General features: G+C 38.1%; 1 protein-coding gene across 3 annotated transcripts in view; it reads right to left on the bottom strand.

The window, feature by feature from the left end:
• The window catches only part of QSER1 (glutamine and serine rich 1), a 61,573-nt gene extending 44,610 nt beyond the window's left edge, over positions 1 to 16,963 (bottom strand). For 2 of the 3 annotated variants that reach the window (XM_011362527.2, XM_011362524.2), the window contains exon 1: positions 16,920 to 16,963. The gene's annotated coding sequence lies outside the window, so the exon portion shown is untranslated. Of the gene's footprint in view, positions 1 to 15,073; positions 15,149 to 16,919 lie in introns of those variants that run through there. The other variant, XM_011362525.2, reaches the window with a different exon arrangement.
• Between the last annotated feature and the right edge of the window lie 6 nt (positions 16,964 to 16,969).

Genomic DNA, 16,969 nt, shown 5'->3' on the forward strand with positions numbered 1-16,969 from the left:
ACTATGCAGAAATCTTCTTTGGTAAATTATCTACTCAAATCTTTTGCCCATTTTTATTGCATCGTTTTTTATTATTGAGATTTAGGAGTTGCCTAAATATACTGGAATCAAACCTTTCATATGTTTTGCAAATATTTTCTCCCAATCTGTGGCTTTCATTCTCATAACAATGTATTTAGAAGAGAACAATCTTTTATTTTATGAATTTTATGAATTTATTTTATGAACATTTGGTGTTGTAGCTAAGAAATCTTTGCCTAATCCAATATCTCAACAATTTTCTCTTATGTTTTCTTCTGGAAGTTTTGTAGTATTAATTTTTCCATTTAGGTCTATGATTCATTTGGAGTTAATTTTTTATACAAGGTGTGAGGTAAAGCTTGAAATTAATTCTTTTTTTAAATTTGGATATGCAGTTGTCCCAGGAATGTATACTGAAAAGATTATTCTTGAACTATTGAAATGCCTTGGCATCTCTGTCAAAAAAAAAAAAAATCAACTAGCCATATATTTTTGGTTCTAGTCTCAACTATTCTGTTACATGGACCAATATGTCTGTTCTAAGGCCAGTAACACACAGTCTGATAAAGGATTCAAGTTCTACAAATCTTCCAGTTTTGTTCTTTTTCAAAATTGTTTTGGCTATGCCAGGTATTCCTATATAAATTTTAGAGCCAGCTTATCAATTTCTATGAAAACACTTCATTGAATCTACATCACTTTAGGGAAAACTACTATCTTAAAAGTATTGAGTCATCTAATCCATGTTTTCTCTACTTATTTAGGTTTTTAATTTCTGTCATTAATCTGTTATAGTGTTTAGTATATAATTCTTGCATGTATTTTGTTAAATTTACCCCTAAGTATCTCCTTTTTCCATGAAATTGCAACATTATCAAACAAGGTGGTGACAGGCTTGCTGTCATGCATGTTTCCAACCTCCTATGGCTGGCCCATCTTCACATACCATAAAATAATTTTTTGTGATCTCTATGTAATATTTTTATGGTTTTAAAGTAAGTTTTAGAAGGTACTAACCCTCAGGATAATCTGATGGTCACCATCTGGTTGAGGTTACTTTTTAAACAAAAGCCAAATTTAAAACAATTTTATCTTGGGGAAAAAATGCCTCAAAACATGGTGTTTGTTTTAAATTTCCATATTTGAACCAATGTAACATTTCCTTTGAATAAATATACATTTATTTAATAAAGGACCACCATGGCATAGCCCTTCCTAGCCCCCAAGGCCTGGATGGGTGGGCAAGGAGAGGCAGTATTTTTACCATCCCCCTATGTACTCCAAACATTACAAGAGCTAAGGCTTAGAGAAGAGGAAGGAGCCAAGGGATAAGAGTCACAACTGCTTCAATCTTTATCTTCCCAGCCTAGCATAAAACTTCAACCTTCCATCCCCCTCCACGTACATTCATAGTGGGGTATGGACTCAATCTTGAGGACAGGAAAGGTCAGAATTTCACAAGGGGGAGTATCATTTTCCTTCAGGTGCTGTAGCTTAAATTCCAAATTTAAAAACTGACATTTTCCTCAGACAAAAAAAACAAAAAAGAGATTAATTATTCAGCTACCACTCTTTACCTTATTTACTTTAAGTCTGAACATACTTCCCCTAAACTTTCTTAATTTTAGTCTAATTTGTCTAACAAAGAAAATTAAGTTTTAAGATGAGAAAGCTGACACAAAAATCTCATCTAAAATGGCAATTTTTGCAGTGAAGATGGTATATGATCATAAGAAAAAATGCTTTTGAATATATTAAGAGTAAGTTATGTTATGGCTTATATGCAGATATCAATAACATATACAAATCTATCCTTGGGTAGCATACTTTAATGTCCATAATACTTAAGAAATAAGACACATTCCAAGTTTTAAAATCAATTATCAAAAATTCCATGAAATATGTTAAATCCCAGGTGAACAAGCCAGTACTTGCACACAAATCATAAGTTACTTAAGCACTGAATGAATGATTTTGCCTTAAGTAGTCATATAAGTTTCTTCTCTGTGGTTAAAGAATTTGGCCTCTGAAAAAATATATATTCTGATAAAATAAAAACAGAATTCTCTTTAAGCTCTGAAAATATTGTTTTATTCTACATACATTAACTTTTTATAGTTGAGAAAGATAAGAAACCTAGATTAGAGGTCAGAGGCCCGGATTCCAGTCTTGATTCTTTAAATAACATGTTTCAAGGCTTTCCGCAAAGCGCATTATTATCTTGTGGAGTCCCAGTTTTGCTATGTATGAAGTCTGATGTTCTTTGTATTTATAATATTCTGAGTTAATCTAAATATTTTTACTTCATTTATCACACAGTATTCTTTAACATAAAATCTGTCTTCAAAATTGAGTACAGAGATAAACAGAGTTCACTGAATTAACTTTGTAGAACTCCAGAATGTCTGTCATACTCATATCTAAATGTTAAATATTTTATAAATCTTTGTTTTAGCTAATCATAGCCTGAGAAATAAAAACAAAAACCTTAACATAATAATCAGCCCTTATTAAGGAATGATTTGTGAATGTGAAAAAATAAACCATGAAACTATCTATGTAAGAGCTGTATAAAAGCAAAGACTTTGCACATAGGCCACAGAATTCAAATCCAGTTCTGTACTTTACAAATTCTGCAACTTGGGGTTAACCACATAGTTTTTCTATGTCTCAGTTTCCTCAACTATAAAATATGGGTACTAACAACTCCCACCTACGTAAGGTTGGTAGGAGAGTAAATGATAAAGCATATATACAGCATTTAACACATTTGGCACATGATGTTCAACCAATGCTATTATTACTGTATCTAAACGTGAGGTCTGCATTTATACAACTGACAGAGACTGCCAAATATTATGCTAAGTACTAGAAGATACAAATATAAAAAGTCATAAGTAAATAAATAAACAAAAATAACACAGTATGAGAAGGCTTACCTTTAGGAAATGATAGCTGAGTACCGCTGGGTTTTTTCAAACTATATACTCCTCATTCTCACTTCCAGAAGTTATTTGTAATTCTGAGATGGGACCCTGTAAGTCACTCTGAAAAAGCTCTTACAGCAATTCTACTATGTACCAGCAGTAGAGAATCACTATCTTAAAAGGATAATCTGATAAGCAGTGTGGAAGAGCAAGCAAGCCTGAAGGCAGGAAGGTCAAGATCCTACTGCAAAAATCCATATAAAAAATCTTAAGACAGAACAGTGGCAAGTTAGCCACTTGAGAACTCTTAAAAATTAGAATTGACAAACTTGGTAAATATGAATTGTGAGGGAAGATGGAGGTGAACCACCCATAAGACTGAAATGTGGAAGAGTTCGATTTTAGATGCATTAAGTTTGAGGTGAGGCATTCTTAAGAGACATAGTGAGAAATATTCAAAAGAGCACTAATGAAAATTCCTACTTAGAACTTAGGAAAGAATTTGAGTTGGAAATAAAAAATTGGGAATCATTACCAAATGGATATTTCTGAAGTCATTAAAGTGGGTAAAACTGCCCAAGAGTATCCTATATCAGAAATGGGCTGAAGAAAGAAGCTATGGGGACGCTGTTTTTGGAGCACACAGTGATCAGCAGGTCTCCATAAAAAGGGAATATTAAGCTAACCCTATGCCAAACCAGAGAAAGTGAAGAGGAAAAAATTATGCAAAGGCCTGAGGTGGGAAAGAGTCTGCAACATGGGGAAGCTAAAAGAAGATGAGCATGCTTTTAGTGTACTGAGGGAAGAGAAAGTGGCAGGAGATTCATTCAGCTGGAGAGGTAGCTGGCAAGGGTAGACATGAAAAGCCTTGTGGGCACAGTAAGGAGCTTGGATTTTATTCCAAGTGCAATGGAAAACAACTGAACGATTTTTAAGCATGGGAGTGACTAAATACATTTTTATAAGGTGAGACTGCAGCTGCTATCTGCTAAAAAACTTCCCTCAGTTCCTAAACTAAAACTGAAAGCAAACGGAATCCTAAAATCAAATATAGCTTTCAACATCATAACTACCACCCCTCATATACACGTTACCACCCAACTAGCTTCAAGTTTCACTAAAATTTGCTTTAAAAATAAATGTTAAGGGATGCAGAGTTTAATAAACCTGGCTACCAAATGCTGAGTAATTCTAGAGCAATGTCTCTTAGTTTAAAAAACTGAAAATAACAAAGTTGTTGATAATAAAAGACACTTCTCTCTTAACACTCACTTTGCAAAAAATCATGGGAGAAGAGATAAATATGTGGTAAAGATGGTGAACTTTTCAGGATATTAATAACTATAATTGAAAAGATATGAGTGTTGACAAGGATGAGGAGAAACTAGAACCCTCATACATTGCTGGTGGGAATGTAAAACGGTGCAGCCACTTTAGAAAACAAATTTGGCAGTTCCTCAAAATGTTAAACACAGAATTATCATATGACCTAACATTTCCACTTCTAGGTATCTACTCATAGAAAATGAATCATATGTTCAAATAAATACTTTTATACAAATGTTCACAGCAGCATTATTCACAAGAGCCAAAAAATGAAAACCACCCAAATATCTGTTAACCAGTGAATGGATAAACAAAACGGGCTCTAGCTATCCAATGGGATAGTATCCCACTATAAGTACTTACATGTACTGATACATACTACAACATAGGTGAATCTCAAAAGCATTATGGTTAGCCAAAGAAGCCAAACACGAACACATTTTACGATTCCATTTATATGAAATGTACAAAAAATGGCAAATCTAGAGACAGAAAATCAATTAATGGTTGCCTAGAGCTAGAGGTGAGAATGGAGAGTGACTATAAATGGGCATGAGGTTTCTTGTTGGGATGATGAAAACATTCAAAGAGTAGATTTTGGTGACACTGTGGCAATGTAAAGATACTAAAAATCATTGAATTGTATAGATGGTATGTAAATTAATCTCAATAAAGCTGTTAATTTTTTAAAAAGGTGCCAAAGGAGTCAAATGGCCTAGATTCACTATCTCTAAGGGAACCCTGGGCAATTTATAGCTTCTTTGGGCCTTAATCTGTTAATTTTTAAGGGTACCTTAGAGCATAGGTCCTCCTATACACTGCATCACCTAGGGTCTCTAGGGGCCACCAGAGGTCAGTTCTGCAGAAGATCAGAAGGCAGAAGAGAGAAGTCTATTTGTCCATTCCCTTGTAACACAACCATGGTTCAAGCCATGCTGCATCCCCCTGCACAACTACAGCTCCTTCTGAGCTCCAAAAACTACTGCCCCTTCATAGGACTAGAAGTGGATTCCCACTGCTGCTACTCACCCAGTGTCTCAATATCCCTTTTTGGTCCCTTAACCCTACCCCCAATTATCTTTCAGAGATATACTATGATTGAAAGAGATACACACATGGCCTGATATTTGCTTTGAAATTATCCAGAGCAAGGACAAAGTAGAGAAAGTAGGTGGGGATATATGTGAAACAAGACTGACCATGTGTTGGAATTGTTGAAACTGGATAATGGACAAATAGGGATTCATTATTCCATTCTGGTTTGAAATTTTCCATAATAAAAATGTTATTGTTTGTAGTATAGAAAATCAACTTCTAAGTGGTTTACCCTTTAAAAAATTTTGGCATTTTTCTACTACACTCTTTGTGGCTCTGGCAAAGTCAAACTCTAACTTAAATTGTCTTATGTCTGTTTAAATGAGGACAGTACCAGCTGCTTTACCAGAGTAATATTCATCTTGCATTTCGCTCAATACGAGAAATGTTTTAAAATATTAAGCCACCTAATTTAAGCAGATCTAAGCAAAAGTATTTTAGCTAATCCACATTTTTGTCTTTGCCATGCTTCGCTGGGTCAGACAAATCTTCTCTCAAGTTATTTAAATAGGATCAATGATCACACAGAACTATAATGAGAATGATGGCATTAAGTCATATGAAAATTTCATTATTTTATGCTTAGTTACACCCCATAAATGCCTACAGGCCGACTAACATAGGACAACCTTACATGGTCAGGATCCCTAAAGAAACTTAAAACTTATGAAGGCCAAAATTAAACTATGAAATATTACATGCTACATCAAAGCAGAATATATTCCAGCACTAAATATATTCTTTATTAAATCAATATTTATTGAGCACTTATATGACAATATATGATGGGAAAAAACAGCTCAAGTTGGACTGTCTAGAAACACCCATATTAACAGTCAGGGACCAACAATAATCAAGAACAGAAAAATACTTAATATCAAAGATTGATAAGTGCTATGAAGAAACTTACAGCAGGGTATCGGGCTACACAGAGATGTGGGTGGGTTAGGTGGATGGATATGATTCCACTGAGGGGACTATAGACAGACCTCTCTAACAATGTGACATTTTGAACTGAATGAAGTGAGGGAGAAAGATATGCAGATTATCAGAGAGAAGAGTGGTCCCAGCAGAGGAAACAGCTGAAAGACCCCTAGATAAGAGCATTCCTGCTGCCACTAAAAAAAAAGTTTTAACCAGAGATGAGAGAGACAGAGAAGGAAAGAGAGAATCTGTGGTCACAGTTTTAGGGGCAACATATTCCTCATTTAGGTGTGTTATTTTGGCTCATTTACAGAGTGACCTGAAAAGCTGCTAGTTTTGAGTGACAAGAGAAGGTCCTGCAACAGGTCCAGGCTGCTGTGCAAGGTGCTCTGCCACTTGGGCCATATGATCCAACAGATCCATGGTGCTGACGTGTCAGTGACAGACAGGAATGTTGTTTGGTGCCTTTGGCTGGCCCCTATAGGTGAATCGCAGCACAAGCCTTTAGGATTTTGGCGCAACGCCTGGCTACAGTCTGCAGTTAACTACTCTACTCTTGAAAAAGAGCTCTTGGCCTATTACTGGGCCTTAGAAGAAACTGGACATCCGTGAGCCACCAAGTTACCATGTGACCTAAACTACCCGTCATAAACTGGATGTTATCTGACCCATCAAGACAAAAGTTGGGCAAGCACAGCAGCATTCCATCATCAAATAGAAGTGGTATATATGTGATCGGGCCAAGTAAGCCCTGAAGGCACAAGTTACATTAACAAGTAGTCCAAATGCCCACGGTCCCCACTCCTGCCACACCGCCTTCTCTCTCCTAGTCTGAACCCTTACTATCAGTTGAGAGAGGAAGAGAAGACTTGGGTTTACAGGTGGTTCTGTAAGATAATGCAGCCATCACCTGAAAGTAGACAACTGTAGCACTACAGCCCTTCTCTGGAACATCTCTGAAGAATAGTAGTAAATGGAAATCCTCTTAATGGGCAGAACTTCAACACTGCACTGGGTTGTCCACTTAGCTTAGAAGGAGAAATGGTCAGTTATATACTGATTAATGTGCTATGGCTAATGGTTGGCTAGATGGTCAGGGATTTGGAAGGAACATGATTGGAAAACTGGTGACAAAGAAATGCGGGGAAGAGATATATTGACCTCTCTAAATAGGCAAAAGAAAAGAAAAAAGAAAAACAAAATGATGCTATTTGTGTTCCATGTGAATGTTCACTAAAGGGTGAGCTCAGCAGAGGAGGATTTTAACCATCTGGTGGACAGAATGACTGGCTTTCTGTAGATACCAATTAGCCTCTTTCTGCAGCCACCCCAAGGCTCATGAATAAAATGGCCATGGTTGCTGGGAGAGAGGTTATGCATGGGCTCAGCAACATGGCTTTCTACCACCAAGGCCAATCTGGTTATGGCCAGTGCTGAGTGCCCCATCTGCCAGCAACAGAGACCAACACTGAGCACCTGATATGGCACCATTTCCCAGAGTGATCAGCCAGTACCTGGTGGCAGGTTTATTACATTGGACAGATTTCATCATCAAAACAGGAACATTTGTTCTTACTTAAATAGATACTTACTCTGGATATAGATTTCCTTTCCTTGTATCCAGTGATTCTGCCAAAACTACCATCTGTGAACTTACAGAATGCCAATGCCTTATCCACCATCATAATATTCCATACAGCAATGCTTATGATCAAGACATTTACTTCACAGCAAAAGAAGTGCAGGTATGGGCCTGTGCTTATGCAATCAATTCACTGGCTTTACCAGGTTCTCCAACATCATGAAGTAGCTAGATTGACAGAATGGTGAAATGGCCTATTGAAGACTTAGTTCCAGCACCAGCTAGTTGGCAATACCTTGCAGGCCTGGTTCTCCAGAAGGTTCTCCAGAAGGCTACCTATGAATCAGCATCTGTTGCCTAGTACTATTTCTCTGATAGCCAGGATTCACAGGTCCAGGAATTAAGGAGTAGAATGGAAGTGGCACCACTCACTAACACCCCTGCTGATCCACTTGCAAAATTTTTGCTTCCAGTTCCAGTGACCTTATGCTTTGCTGGCCTAGAGGTCGAAAGTCCGGAGTGAGGAATGCTTCATCAGAAAACCCAATAATGACTCCATTGAACTGGAAGTTAAAACTGCCACCCAGGCACTTTGGTTTCCTTATGCCTTTGAATCAATAGGCAGAGAAGGGAGTTACGATGTTGAATGGGGTGAATGATCCCAACCCCCAAGGGGAAATTAAAATACTCCACAATGGAGGTAATGAACAGTATGTCTGGAATACAGGAGGACCGTTTAAAGCATCTGTTAGTATTACCATGAACTGTGATTAAGGTCAATGGAAAACCACAATAACTCAATCCAGGAAGGACTAATAATGACCCAGACCCTTCAGGAATGAGGGTCTGGGTAACCCCACTAAATAAAGAGGCATAACCAGCTGAGGTACTTGCTGAAGACAAACCAAATGGGTAGTGGAAGAGGCAGTTATAATATCAGCTATGAGCACATAACCAGTTAAAGAAATACAGACTGTAATGCTTGTGAGTATTTCCTCCTTATTTTGCTATGAATAGATGTGTCTGTGTGTTTCTTTGTATTTTTACCCCTCATTTCTTTATCACGTAACATAAGATGTATGATTTTAGATCATGGCACTTAAGTATATAAATTTTATATCATAGTATTTAAGTTATGAGATAACAAGGAGAAAAGTAAATGACACACAAGGACTTTACTCGCTCTTCTGGGGAAGAGATTTCCATGTTTTCAGTTCTATGCAAGATAGTTGTATCATGTTAGAAGAAATTATGACCTTGTTATTGTCTTTATTTAAAGATTAAATATTGTTGAAGGAGATGCCTATGCAAAACTGACAAAGGTGACTTCTAATGGGTGAATTTTGTGTTAACTTGACTGGCCATCGTATACCCAGATTAACCATTGTTTCTGGGTGTATCTATGAGTTTAAAATTTGAATCCATGGACTCAGTAGGCTGCCCTCCCCAATATGAGAAGACATCATCTAAGCTATTGACAGCCTGGATATAAAAGGCAAGAGGAAAAAGTGCCCGCCCCCTTCTACTTTCCCTGTATCACTGCACAAGCTGGGACATCTCCTCTCATTTCCTTTTATCCTCAGACTAGAATTTATATCATGGGCTCCCCTGGTTCTCAGGCCTTAGAACTCAGACTGAATCACACCACAGGCTTTCCTGGTCTGCAAACAGATCATGGAACTACTCAGCCTGCATAAATTCTGTCTCTGTCTCTGTCTCTGTCTCTGTCTCTGTCTCTGTCTCTCACACACACATACCCTCCCTCCCTCCCTCCCAACCCTATTGGTTGTTTCTCTGGAGAATCCTGAATAATACAACCTCCCTCCTGTCTGGTCTGATGAACTGCCTCTTATTTAGTATCCAGTTTTCTACCTCTTCAGTTCTAATCTATTCTGTACCTTGACTACCAAATTAATCTTATTAAAACACTTTTTTGCTTATATCATTGTCATCCTTCTCAAAAACCTTTCAAAGCTCCTGATAGGCTGTAGAGACTGAACTCCATGGCCTGTCTCAAAGCCTTCTACAGTCAAGTACTGACCCCGTGGGGTAGTGTTACTCCTCCAGTGACCTCCCCAATGAAACACACCTTTGTACAGTCTCCCTCCCATAACTCTGCACTGGGACCAGTAGACTGTGGTAGAAGTGATGCTGGTCTAATAGATTTCACTTCTTCCTCCTTTGGAACACTTGCTCTTGGACACTCCTTTCTACTAATCCCTTATTCCATTTATGCAACATTAACAATAATTATGTTTGTATGCAATATAACCGACAAACATTTCCACAATCCCTTTGAACCTAATATAATTTCCCCTCTAAGTCCCAAAGCATTTTTATACCTTAAACAAATATTCTGCTTAATAGTATATTTTATTCATCCACTGATGGTATAATGGGCACATAACAATGTGCTAGATATTATTCTAAGTGTTGATAATAAAGCTAATATTTTACATGCTATTCTACATATTATTACATGCTATTCTATATATTATTCTATATGCTGGACACCATTCTCACCACTTCTGAGTTCTCATTTAATCCTCAAGAACTCTAAACAGCATCCTCACTTTACACAAGGAACATCAGGCAGAGAGATTAAGAAACTTCTTTAAGATCGTATTCCAAGTAGTAGAGTCAAAATGTAAAAAAAAAACACCTTAGACTTCAGGGCTTATACTATCAAACATTACTGTAAACTGCCTTCTACACATGTGAGTGAAACAGACAAGATCCCTGTTCTCATGGAACATGCATTCTATTTGTGGCGGTCAGAGGTCTAGGAAAAGGGTAGCAATAAATGATACATACAAATTTATGAAGTTACCTCAGAAAGTGATAATGCTATCAAGAAAAACTGTGATATAATAATCAGTTACTTTAGATAGGGCAGTCAGAGAAGGCCTTTTTGAAGAGGTATATCTGGAAGACCTGAATGTCCAAATGCAGCAGCAACGACCTGTAAAGACAATTCTAGATAAATACAACAGCCAGTGAAAAATTCCTAAGACATACGTAATCTTAGCATGTTTTAGGAAGAGAAATTAGGCCAATGTAACTGAAGGTTGGTGGTGGGAGTGGAATGATGAGGTTGGAGAATGGCTGAGGCTCAGAATTAGCTGAGGCTCAGATCATGTAGGCCATGAGAGAGACTTTGGATTTTCCCCTTGAGTAAGCAGATTTTAAGCAGGGTAATGACACTACCTGGTTTATATTTTGAAATGTTAACTGTGGCTGTTGCATGCTTAATAAACTCTATAAGGGCTAAGGTGGAAGCAAGGAAAGCAATAGAGAGCAAGTGTAACAGTACATATGGGAAATTATGGATATGGAGATCAAACAAACAAGATTTACTAAAGGAGTGGATATGAGAGGAAAGAAATGAATTACAGACTGCTCCAACCTTTTAGACCTGAGTTACAAAGTTAATGGTAGTATTATTTACTGAAGTGGGAAGACTAAAGGAGGACCAGGTTAGGGGTTAAAGTGATATCCATGTTTTAGACATACTATGTTTGAAATATCTATTCAATATCCAAGTGGAGATGATAAAGAGGCAGCCAGATATGAATCTAGAGGTATAAATTTGGAAGTCATTTGACATATATGGCAACTTCACTAAGGATGAGTGGAGAAGATAAAAGGATGAAATTCCAAGCTCCTGGGCATGTCAACATTTAGAAGCCAAGCAGAGAAGCAGCAAGTTACCCTGTCACCCTTCCGGATCACAAGTTCTTTGAGAAGCAGGACATTTTTGTGGAGAACTTAGCTTAGCAACAGAAATTCAGAAATGCTCAGTACATTTTACTGAGTCAATGAAGGCTTGCCATTTGATTTCTCAAGTTTTCACTACAGAAATATAATAATTAAGGATAAAGGCAACAGTGCCTTACATACAGTGGGCACTCAAATATTTGTTTAACAAATGAAAGAAAAAACTTGGACTATATTTTGCTAGACACATTTTAATACTCATTGTTCCAGAGAGTATAGCAAGAAAAGGTAGAAAGCAAGCAGCATCCTATACATCCCCACACTTCTAAGCAATGATAATCGCAAATGCCTTAAACCCTTCATCTTGCTCCCTAATACAGGGTAGAGCAGGTAGACAGGGAATGGCACTAGAGGCTGCAGCAGGAAGAAAAGGGATTCCAATTCCCACACTAAGGCAGTTTTTGCTTTCATGTCATAAATAGTGCATTAAGTCCCAACAATATGCCAGACACTATAGTTAAGTACTAAATATACAGCAGTAAATAAAACAGATAGTATCCCTCCAAGAACTTCCATTCTAAAGAGGCAGATATCTATTACATAAGCAGCATATAGATATGTAATTATATTTCTAACTGTTATATGAAAATACAGTAAAATGTACTGTCAACACATACCATTGCACAAAATAACAGGGGGCAGGGGTTGGAATGCAGTACGTTTCTAACATGAGGTACCTTAAGATGTCAGTTTGGGATGTGGGGAAAGAGTTATCTAGGTGGAGGTAACAGCATGAAGATTTTAGAGGAGGAAAGAATTTAGGATGAACCAAGAAATTTAAAATGGGGCCATATACAGCATATTACAGATTTTAAAAAACTTGACTCTAAGATATAGGAGTAGCAATGGAAAAGTTTTAAGCAAAGGAACAAAATATCACACTGGTAGGTTTATTTATTTTTTTAATCACCTTGGAAGCCATGAGGAGAATGAATTGAAGAAAGGAAAGAAAAGGTTCAAGATGACTTAGGAGGCTACTTCAGTTATCTAAATAAAAAATAATAGTGGCTTGAATAGAGTGGAGCAGCAGAAACAAAAAATGTAGGCAATTTCAAGGTATATTTAAGAGATAAAACAGTAGGGCTTGGAGATTGAGCACACACAACTCCCAAGGTCTGGCCTGAGCAACCAGGTGAATAGAGGTGTGACTGAGATGGGCCTCATTAGACAGAGGTGGAATGAGTGGGGAAAGCATGAACTCATCACTAAATGCCCATTATATACCCAAGGAAAAGTTCAGAGAGGTAGCTGGATTAGGAGGGTTTGGGCTTTAGCCACATATACGGACATCTCCAGAGATGATATCTAAAGCCATGGGCATGATGTGATGTTCTCAGGAGAAAGCACATAATGGACAAGAAATCATATCAGTCCAAAGCCCTGGGGAAACAACAACGTGTAGAGATTAGAAGAGTAAGAACTAATGAAGAATAAGGGAAAGTAGTGGGCCAGAGAGGTAGGAGGAAATCCAGCAAAGTACAGTGCTATGAAGCAAAAGGAAGCATGTTTCAATTAGGAAAAAAATGGTGAATGATAACAAAGAACACTGAAATAAATATATTAATAATGGTTAGGTTTTCAGGCCAGCTACAGAAGCTCATTTAACCCATAATATAGGTAGATTACAGCATTAGACTATCTTACCATGAAGTACTACAGTACAGTAATTAAACATGCATGCTCCAGATCCATAATGCCCAGGATTAAATCTCAGTTCCACTACTTACTATGTGGCTGTAATATTACTTAATGTCTCTATGCCTTGGTTTCCTCATTCATAAAATGTAAAAATAAACCTACCTCAGAGGATTGCTGTGAAGATTAAACAGTGTGCATGTGTACGTGTGCATATATTACTTAAAACAGTGGCTAGCACACATTAGTTGCCTAGTAAGTGATAGCTACTATTACTTACAACATTGCTTCTAAGGGAAAGTACTTTCTGAACAACAGAAGTTTGTTTAAAATAACATTTCACTAATTTGGGATCGTCCCTATTCCTCATAAATTATGATCTTAAAAGGTTTTTTTTCCAAAAGCCTTAAGGGGAACTCTAGCTGTAAAACTTATTCAAAAATTCCTTAATATAGTAGCAGACCTTTTCTAGAGAAGCTAATCATTGTTTTTTGAAGGAGTACGTATCACACTCATTACACGGTCATACTATAATCAGAAAAAACTTTTATATTAGGAAATTCTAAAAACTGGTGGCAAAAAAAAAATTATTTCAAGTTAGAAAGGCAAACACAAATATAAATATATTTTAAAACAAAATATTTCCATTTAATCACAATCTGGTGCATGGTCAAACATAAACACAACTATCATAACCACGATGAAATCACTTCTCTCTTCCTGTTCTATAAAAGATATAAATATGAAGTAGAGAAAAGGCAGCCGGTCTGCAGCTTCCCGATGGTCATCTGATTTACAGAAGCATGCAAAGGTATATATACTGTCTACAACAACCCTACAAAAGTATCTCAACTCCATGGTGAGAGGCAAAGATTTGGTCCCTAAAACTGAGAAAAGAACAAATAAATGGAGATTTATATGACCAGTTTTTATCCCTGAACTTATCATGTGCCCGGCAAGTACTATTTTAAAAATATTCAGAAAGCTCTCTATATACCCTATTAAAGGTAAAATCCTGGGGTTTCCTTTCCCATTAGCGCTTTATTGCTCAATGGTTAAAAACAACAGAAATACCTTTTATCTGATGGCGCTGTTATATTAAAAAAGTATTATTTCAAACTCATGAAAAATTGTTTACCATGCTTTTCCCCCAACAACTGATGAAAATGCTCCATTTCAGGACCAAGCAAACAGAAAATAGGAGGCTAGATCTCAAGCCAGTAACAACTGAATGTTATTACCATCTGTTAGCTTCTGAATAGGTTACTGAAAACAAGGTGACAGACAGGCTAATTCTTTATGGATAAGTATCCATATTACATCATCACAACTAGTACTCATTTGCACCTTCCAGAAGAAACTGCCACAAAGGGGAACAAAAACATTCAACTGATACATGAATTATGAAAAAGCTCTTTAAAATGTTATAAAAATATGAATAAGCTTCTGAAAACACAGAATACCGAAAGACTTACAGGGCATATTTCAGACTCAGTATTTTCTATATAAGTGATGAAAGAAGACATTGCACAGTTTAAGGAATAAAATGAGGTACAATTAAGAAGTGTGTGTAACCCTGTACAGATGGCCTGATCCTCACACAAGATGTTAACAAAGCAAGTTGGTGGGGGAGGGGGAAAGCCTGCATTTTCTATGGTATAATTTAGCTGACTCCACCCCCAAAATATATTTTAGGGGTGGGGGCTTAGCATTTAAAAATCAATAACTTCCAATAAACAGAAAATAAATCTCTTTTAGATTATCTGTTCCAAATGAATCTACTTACTGTTTTCAAATGTGTTTGGGAAGTCATTCTTTGTTACTTTGATAAATAACATTTGGAAAATATGACAAGTAGATTTTAGAGTCTTGCCTCAGAAGTATTCTGCTAAAAGAAACAACAGAAATAACTAGGTAGCATTTGTTGCATATACCTAATAAAACATTGTTTTCATTTAAAACAAAAAATTATGCACAAATAACTATCTCTACTGTTCACTGAACAAAAAGTAATTTTAATTTGTAAATTATCATTTTCAACGGCAAAAGCTATTTGAAAAATGATAGTCAAATCGCCAAAATAATAATAATAATGTGAAACGTGCTAAAAATCTTTCATAAAACTTAAAATGTCTTCATTGTATATGATACAGTAGTGACTTTCTAAAAGGTTTCAGCATTTAGGTATTTAGCACCAAACTGACACATCACATTATTATTATTTTTTTAATCCGGGTCTTTTAAACAAAGGGCCTAAAATTTTCTAAGGAAGCTTATTTCCCTTTTCTCAAACCAAATTTTTCTCATTCTCTCACAATCATCCCAAGGTACTACTAAGACAAAGACCAGCTATTCTTCGCACTATTTTCCAAATAGTGAATGTAGAACTTTCATAAAAACAAAGAAAATAACCTAGAGAACACTGTAATATACAAAGTAGAAAAAAAAAGTTCACTTCTGTCGTGACAATAATGAAAAAATCTGATGAGATCATAAAGCCACGAAGCTTCCTGTTGGTAGTTGAGGATGAAGTCATTAGCAACCCAGGATTCCCTCCCTGGTCCTTGTAATCAGAAACTGCACCTACCAGATTCCGCATTGTTCGGCAGAGGTGGCTTTAAAACACCCCGCTCCCGAATCAGCCAAACCAGACCACGCCTTCCAGTTACCATTCAAATGACCGTTTCACAGTGTGGCACTACTACACATTTTCCGCGAGCTTAAATATCTAGTAAGAGTCAACATTTTAGATTCCCTTGGTCACGCAGGGGCAAAGATGAACTCTTGAACCCCGCGCTACATAACGAACCAGGACTTCAGAAGCCGAGATGGAGAAGCATGCTTATGCTTCTGTTCTCCAGCCTTTATGGCCTTCACTGACGCCCCTCTCCAATTTCTTCCCAACTTTCAGTCACCCCAAGGCACAGAAGGCAAAGAGAGATCCCTTACTTCCTGCTGTTGTTGAAAGGAGAGGAAACCAAAGAGTAACTTTGAACGCGTGGAAGAGAAATAGCTTAATCTTGGCCACCACTGCAAACATATGTCACCCAGCCCGGCGCAGCGTTCCCGCGCCACCAGGACCCCTCCCGGGGCTCCACGCCCCGGGGGTTCTCCCGCAGCCCAGTCTTCCCGGGTCCCCCAACGTCAGGGACGCGTCAGGCTTGGCGCCTCTTCCTCTCCCGCCTCCCCCACCCTCACATTGCCGGGGCCCCCAAGACCACATTGTCGGTTCCAATACAATGGAATGTCACTGCCCCGAACTCCTCAGATCCCCCCTAAGCCCCCTCAGAGACGGTCTCGGGTCTCCGTGATCGCCAAGTTCAGCCACGAACCCAAACTTCACCCTGTGAGAGCCCAGGACCCGGGAGGTGACGGAGACCCACGACTCCCGCCTAGACCCACGTCCACGACCAGTCCCAGGCGCGAATCCTGCCCTGGGCGCCCCCACCTACCCCGAGACCACCCTACAGAAGTCATCAGCCGCCTCTCCCGGCGCGGACGAGGGAGAGGAGACGAGTAGAGGGCCCCCAGCCCGATCCGGACCCCTGGGTGGTGCTGCACAGGGACGAAGGCCCCAAATGCATCCCCGGCCTTTCCTGGCCCACCAGGACCCCGCCGCCCACCCTCCCTACCTGGCCTTGAGGCTGGGGCTGTTGCCGCTGCTGCCGCTGCTGCTGGCGGC

Source organism: Pteropus vampyrus, unplaced genomic scaffold (assembly GCF_000151845.1).
Source record: "Pteropus vampyrus isolate Shadow unplaced genomic scaffold, Pvam_2.0 Scaffold76, whole genome shotgun sequence".
Taxonomy (NCBI): domain Eukaryota; kingdom Metazoa; phylum Chordata; class Mammalia; order Chiroptera; family Pteropodidae; genus Pteropus; species Pteropus vampyrus.